General features: G+C 42.2%; 1 non-coding gene across 1 annotated transcript; it reads left to right on the top strand.

Moving 5' to 3' along the window:
- Window positions 1–522: 522 nt before the first annotated feature.
- On the top strand, window positions 523–745 carry LOC124963766 (small nucleolar RNA U3). The gene has a single exon (XR_007104804.1). It is a non-coding gene; the product is annotated as a small nucleolar RNA U3 (small nucleolar RNA).
- Window positions 746–7,810: the final 7,065 nt, after the last annotated feature.

The following is a 7,810-nucleotide window of genomic DNA, read 5'->3' as shown; positions in this document are numbered from 1 at the left end:
CTTGCTTAAATGGAGCTTATATAAAGGGAACCACATTACTGAGAGAAGAGATGTTCAAAAAAGCAAGACATTAAGGAGATCAAGAATGTTTTCTGTAAACTCAAGGCCACCAATGCCTATTCCAAACTTTAAATCTTCAGAGATCAAAAGTCCTGCTAGAGGATAAAGCATACCAAAGTCATAGAGAAACGTTAGTTTTGGCAAGATGAGCAAAGAGAAGTGGGAAGAAAAGAAGCAAACAAAATATAGAGAGGAAATTCTACCTTGACTCTCTTCACAGAAGTTTCATTGAGAAACAACAAACAATCAGCCAGCAGTCTTTTTATATCATTGAACAAATAATTAAAAGAAAAGTATTCAGAATGAACAACCTCTGCAGGCTCAGCTCTTTGCAATATGTGAAACTCCGAGGCTAGAAAATTTTGTGGAATTTAATCTTTTTAGAAATTGAGAGTCAAAGTCATGCTCACAGCCTCAGGTGGAATGGTTTTGTTCTTCTAGAAGAGAAACAGAGTCACTCTGAAGACCATACTTGCAGGGACCATTTCTATGATTTATTATGAAAGATGCTTCTCTGAATATATACAGCACCAGAAGCCACAGAAATGAACTATAGAGTCCCCTTCTGAGTGTGAAGTCCACCTTCAATGTCACTTCAGGGCAATTATCGTTGCCACTGGTGACTGTTGTTCTTTTTGTTCTTTTCCTTTGAGAAAGTAAGTGGGAAAAATTTGGTCTGAGTGCTTGTGTTTAGAAATAAAGTGCACACGCAAGAGAAAGAGAGTGAGAGAGGCAGAGAGAGAGAGAGAGAGAGAGAGAGAAGAGAAAGAAAAGAAATACACTTATTCTACTTCAGTGTGGAGATATTCCATTCCATTAGATCAAACTCCACCCCTGAAACAACAATTCAATGACCTTTGAGACGGGTACCAAGTCCAGTACTCCAACAAAAGAGCTAAGAAGTCATTCAACTATTTTCCCAATGGAAACAGCAGAAATACCATTTCAATCTCTCCCCAAAGTTGTCAATTTCCATTGACTTTAAAAAATAAAACTTCTCTGTTTTACGGAACAATAATGCCATTTGCAAAATTGACTATAAAATGAGAACATTGCTTCTTTCTTTCCCAAAATGACATACACAAGCAAAGAGCATAAAATATCTTATATTTCAAATTTACTGACCTCAGAACTAGACTCCAGGTAGGCTCAGTTATATGGAGCCTACAGTTGCTAGCAGAACTCATGTGAATAGAATAGGGTAAATAATGTAAATTATGTTTCATAGTGAAAGCCCCAGAAATCTGCCCTGTACACTCTGGCAGTTTAAGCCCAACTGCAACAGTTGGCCTCTGCCCAAAGAAAGAATGAAGTCCAACTACATCCTCTACCTGGGTGCACCTGAGTTTATGCTTCATTTCTTTGCTTGCTCCATGCTCTGTGAAACTGATCTGAGTATATTTCATTTTCATTGAGAGAAACCCAACTCCAGGTGGCAAAAATCAATAAGAGCCCTGTATTCAGTTTGGCTGCAAAGCTAGAGAACAAGGTGAGAAATGGTCCCTAAGTTAATAAAAGGAAATAGAACACACATACATATGCTCACCCACATTCAGGTGACAGAAGTTACTTCCAGATGGATTGCCAGACAAAACTTATTGTAAACCAAGCTGGCAGAGAGTGACTCATTGTCATGAACATAACAAGAATGACTTCCACTCTCCTCCCCAAAGTGAAGAAAGACCCACAAAAGTAATGCGAATGAGATCTGAGGGTATCACCAAGGACAGTAATTCACATCTTTTACTGAGATTTGAGTCACATGATAGGTCATTTGAAAAATGCAGACATAGATATACCTATAGCACATGAAGAGAGGGTGAGGGAAAAGCTTTAAAATTTTAACCTGTAATAATTGAAGGGATCATTCCTGTCTTAAGGACTCAGATTAGGGTGTCTTCTTTGTAAAATATGTCAAAAAATTTATAGCAAGTTTAGGTAACACATGCAATCACGTGCATGGTACAGGGTGTATTGGATGTTTAATGTAAATATCCCAGGGAGTTAAGGCTTCAGTTGAGGAAATTTACTTTTGAGAAAAAGTGCAAAGAAATCCTCACTTGCCTGTGGATTTGCCTGTGGATCCTCAGTGCTGGAGTAATCTCACATGCTGGAAAGACCTTGTTCTGGATCTTGTATAAATAATCTCCCAGATTCTAGGATAAAACTCCCAGAAGCACAGACTCTTCCCTCTTATCTGTCTCCACAGATTCAAGAGAACAAGCCTTTCTCCACGTCAATATCTCACTGGGACATTCCTGAGCAGAGATGTCTTCTGGTTTCCCTTCTCCTCTTGGAAAAAGAGGTGCCTATGGGAAACTCATTTTGACCCTTTAGTTTTCCCTGAAATTTTCTTGGAGTGGCTTTTGCTTGAAACTGACAAGGCCCTCCATTCTTCACACTTCTCCTGACACGTCTGTCCCCAACACATGCCCCCAACTATGTGCTCCTGACACATATATTGTAGACTCCTCTTTTGGTTTTGCTTTTGTTTTATTTTAACTTCTGATTGTAACAGAATTCTATAACAGAATTCCTAAAAGAAATGTCTCTTTTAGGAACATTTCTTTCTTTTAGGAACATTTCTTTCTACCCTTGCTATATGGTAGTAAGAACACAGACATTCAAGCCAGTTTTAATCATGAATCTTGGGCAACTGACATATGACCTTGAGTTCAAGATGCAATCATACCAGAGAGAGCTAGCCCAGAATGGAGACATAGTGCAGGGAAGGCAGAGTTCTGGGTCAAAGAAGACTGCTAACTCATCCTGAGGTGGGACTGTGATAAACTGAAAGCATGAGCTGATCATTGTGGGTCAGGCCACTGAGGGTGCAAAGTCCTCTCAGAGGAACTAACGGAGAGCCGTTGTCACTTGGGAACTGCTATAAAAGCCTTCTGCACCACCAGCATCTGTGAGAACTTTCAGAGGAGATCTTTCCCACCATGCTCTGGGCAGTGGTTCCCAAGCAGAGCTTGCTTCTCATGGCCTTCACCTTCTCCTGTCCTTGTCTCTCCGTTGTTCTTGCCTGTGAGATGGTTGACTCTAGAACTTCTTCCTCCAGCTTTATGCCCTATGAAGAGAGCTGAGCAAGGGACTCAGAAGAGCTTTAATGATAAGGACCCTGACCAGCCAGCCTGGGAGCCACTTGCACTGAGTGTTACATTGGAAGTAAACCACACTGGTCCTGAAGAATCCCAGCTGCTGAGCCAACATGGTGCCCACATGCCTTGAGCTGCTGGGAAACAGGGAACTGGAGTACTGCCCTGCCTCCGTGCCCTGGACCCAGTGTGCTGTAGGCATTGTCTACTTAGCTCTCCGCATCTCTGCTGAGATAAGTGTTCTGAGATGGGACAGAGCTGGACGGTTGGAAGCCTGTGAATACATGCACTGTGAATGGAAAGAGGTTGATCTCCTGAAGAGGGGTCAACTTAATTTCTGCCTACTTCCAGAAAGTAGGTTTTCTGGAACTCTAGGGACTGAAGGAGATAAACTCAGGTGTAAAAACTATCTCAGTTATAAAAATTACCTTATAATGTGCTCTAAAACTGGAAATTATGTGCTCCTGACACATATATTGTAGACTTCTGTTTTGGTTTTGCTTTTGTTTTATTTTAACTTCTGATTGTAACAGAATCTATAACAGAATTCCTAAAAGAAATGTCTCTTTTAGGAACATTTCTTTCTTTTAGGAACATTTCAAATGACCATCAGTAGGTGACTGGATAATGAAATTGTGGTGAATCTATACAATGGAATATTTACTCAGCATTATAAGGGATGCATTATATTATTATGTATAAGAGCTGGATGAATCTCAAAATAATTGTGCCGAGTGAAGAATTCAGATGAAAGAGAAGCCATATGGTATGATTCCATTTGTATAGTTTTAGAAAATATAAATGAATCTATAGTGGCAGAATGTACATGAGTGGTTGTCTGAGGATAAGGATGTGGGCCAGGGAGAGGCAGGAGAGAAGGATCACAAAAGAGCAGCAGGAAACTTTCAGGGGTGATGGATTATTCATTACTGATTATTGGTGGTCATTTCATAGATACATATATCAAAACTTATCAAAATATACATATTTGTGCTAGTCAGCTTTCTATCAACTGTGACAAATACCTGAGATAAACAAAGGAGGAAATATTTATTGTGGCTCACAATTTCAGAGGTTTCAATTCACGATCACTTGTCTCCATTGTTTCTGGGCCTGTGGTAAGGCAGAACATCATGGGGAGAGGGCAAGAGAGAGGAAAGCTATTTTTACCTTGTGGTGACCAGGAAGCAGAGAAAGAGAGAGCTCCCTGAGCCAGGGTCTCAATATACCATTCAACATCACATCTCCAGTGATCTACTTCCTCCAACTAGGTCCCTCCTAAAGTTTCCCCCACCTTCCAACAGTGCCACCAACTAGAAACCAAGCTTTTGACACATGAGCCCTTGGGGGACATTTTAGATCCAAACTGTAACAATATTGAATATGTGGAGTGTATTGCATATCGGTAACACTTCAATAAAGCTGTAAAGAGAGAGAGAGAATAGATACAAGTTGCTTCATACTGTGCCTGGCATCCGGTCTGTGCTTGATAAATAAGAGCTACATTGTCATTTTTGCGCTTGGCCTTGCTCTTGACTACATTGGTGGTAACAAGAGCGAGGAATTCTGTGATATGTGCCAAGTGCATCTGACCAACAGCTCAGGGAACCGTGGGTGCTCAAAAGAAACAGAGCCAGTACAGAAAGGGATTCAGAAATTGCTTTGGAGACCCCTTCCAGCCAAGGGAGACTTCCTGGAAAACATGTTATAATTTATAGAGGAAAAATCTTGAAATATATTTCTGATGATGCCTATAATTCCTTTGTACATTTTGGCCTGTTTTCTTACCTTGTCTAGACTGAAGAATTGTTCCAGATCAATCATTTTTGCTCTTCTCATCAAAAACATCCCCTTGACACTAAAGTGCCCAGCCTAGGGCATAAGCTTTCCTCTAGCTGGATCCTGTCACCCTGTATTCTAGGGCTGGCCTAGTATTGGGATCAAGCTTCCCCCATTCAAAGTTTACCTCTGTTGAGTTCAGCAGCTTTCCAATCCAAGGGAAATCCATTCTCCTTCACAAACATTTGAAACCTCAGAATCTCTGCTGGTCATTCTGCCCCTGCTCATTTGTGAAATAGGAAGTTTTTCGTGGGATGAGTTTAAGACCCCCTGGACAAGACAAAATTCCCACTGCACCCCTAAGCTTGGTAAATCCTTTGTTTTTTTTTTTTTGGGGGGGGGGTGCTGGGGATCGAACTCAAGACCTTGTGCTTGCAAGGCAAGCACTTTACCAACTGAGCTATCTCCCTAGCCCTGAACTTGGTCATTAGTGATTCTTTCTCAATTAAATGTACTTTTAAAAAACACAAACATGCCTTGATGAGAATAAAGAGTTTTTCAAAAATTTTTTTTCCTCTAGAAAGAAAGAAAGGAAACAGACAGACAATACTGGATCAGAGGGTGAAACACCAACAAGGAGAAAATTTTTCTCAAAGATGGATCTCAGTAAGTTTGCTGTTTGGGCGTCATTGCCTCATAAACACATTGGTAGCCTTCGTATTTGGGTCAGTGAAATATGGGGAGAGTTCAATCTGCTCTGAGGATCAGCATCAGGCACTCCTCAAATCCATCCAGAAGCTTCTGGACAAAAAGGAAAATTTGAGCTGCTCTTTTAATTAGGTGAAAGCCAATCTGACACTTTACTAATTCTATATTTCCTGATTTTCTAGCCCCCTACATTCAGTCTCTTGGTTGCGGGGCAAACAGGGTGTTTTTGCTCACTTATTTGCTGTTTTTTTCTGAGCCTTTTTCTATCCCCTAATCACCCAAGGGCTGTGATGCTCCATTTAGTTTCAAAGAGAAGAATCATAAAACAAATCAGAGAAGGTCTACCTTTAAAAATCGAAACCCAAAGCATCCAGAGGCCTGCACCTGGGCTCACCCCATTAGGCCAGCTCTGGCAGGGTCCCTGGCCCCTAATGAAGGTTGATTGTTCTGCCTGACCAGGTGCCTGACTCAGGGACTTCGCCTACACCTGTGTGTGACACCTGGAATCAGGGCCCATTCAGGCCCCAGGCAGTCTTAGATGATGAAGGACTGACCTGCCTGTAGGAGGCGCCATCCCCCTCTCCCAGACACACCTGGTGGATTCAGGAAGCTGTTGGTAGGGCTGGCATGTCGCACAGAGGCAGGAGTTTGCACCCACCTCGGAAATATCACAAGGAAAAGGACAAAGGTCAGGAAAGGAAGTGTATACAGAAGTGTCCCCAAAGCCTGAGTTAACCGACTAATGGCTGACCCTGAGCAGAAGGGCAAATTCTGCAAAACACCGTTTTAATTCTACAAACATTCACTGAGCAACTACTGCACCACAAGCCCTGTGAGAGATGAGGAGGAACACTGGTCAATAAGAAACAAGGACCTACAGCTGGATGGGAGCTAGAGACTTAACCCACTCAAATAGCAGGCTCTGATCAAGTGGTCTCCCCCCATGGGCACATCCAGGTCACAGCCGCACTTCTGTTCTTGGATGATATCGTCTGTATTCCTCTCAAATCCACTTCTCTCTCATGTGCCCATTCCTTCTGCACTTAACGCCTATTTTCTGGGGAAATCTATTGACTGATCACTCACAGATTTTGTGTTACCTTTTTTCAAAGATGTTTGCTTTAAGAAGGTGTAGGAGGTGGGGGTTTCAGCAGAACAAAACTAGCCCGAGAATCATACCTCTGACAGCAAAATTTCTGTCATGGCAGAATGGCTAGAAATACACTTTTTAATAGTGACGTGATTTTAATATTCCCCTCTGTGGCTATAACCTCGCTTGGCTTGAAAACAATAATATGAAGTAGTTAATGATATGATATAGGTAAGAACATAAGCTCAGAAAGTTCTGGTGTCTGAGACAAGATCCCACTGCCAAAAATAAAACAAGACACGAATGAAGTTCTCTTGTGGCAAAGCAGGGTCTTCCCCTCGTAATACGTGCGTTACCCTTCCCTTTATACAAGTCTCAGGCCATCAGTTGGCTTGAGTTAGGGTGGACATGGACTTCAATGGGACAGTCACTTTTATGAGTCTTTCCATAACTCAAACAGGCACCTGGGGTGTTGCTTTTCATTTTCGTAGGTGGTCTGCAAAAGTAACTCCTCTTACCTTTTCCTCTGAACCTTGCTAACCTAAGCTCCCATCTCAAACTTTGACAGGTTGGAGAGGGATAGTGGCTTATGGCAACATGCCAATGTCCTCTGAGTCCTTGGGCGCTGTTTGTAGATCAGCCTGTCCTCTTACCTTCCATGAAGAAAGTGTTCAGTCTCAGTCACTGAGAACTTCTCTTAACGGTCCATCAGGGAAAAAGAGCTCCCCTCAGGTGGCCTTGACCCAGCCCCAGTCATAAAAAGGGATTTCATATCATTAGTGACTTCCCTTTCACAGTTCGTTAGCATGAAATGTCTTGGCAGCTGAAATGACAAAGGGGACTCCCTCCTCACCAGTGATTTCATGGCGAGAGACAGAAAATACCCTATTCTAAAAGCAGCCATGGAGCAGCTGTATTTGCAGCTTTAATTTGTGGCTCTGACTCAACAGCAAGTCGAGATGCTTGTAGCACTGGTCATCTGGCCACCAGATGGCAAGTTGGATTTAACTTTACCTGGTAGGTCTTGTGCATCCACTGGCTGGGTCTGGACACCCAGCTTTGTTCACTTTAC

Source organism: Sciurus carolinensis, chromosome 13 (genome assembly GCF_902686445.1).
Source record: "Sciurus carolinensis chromosome 13, mSciCar1.2, whole genome shotgun sequence".
In the NCBI taxonomy this organism is placed as follows: Eukaryota; Metazoa; Chordata; class Mammalia; order Rodentia; family Sciuridae; genus Sciurus; species Sciurus carolinensis.
This window is presented reverse-complemented; position numbering and strand designations above follow the sequence as displayed.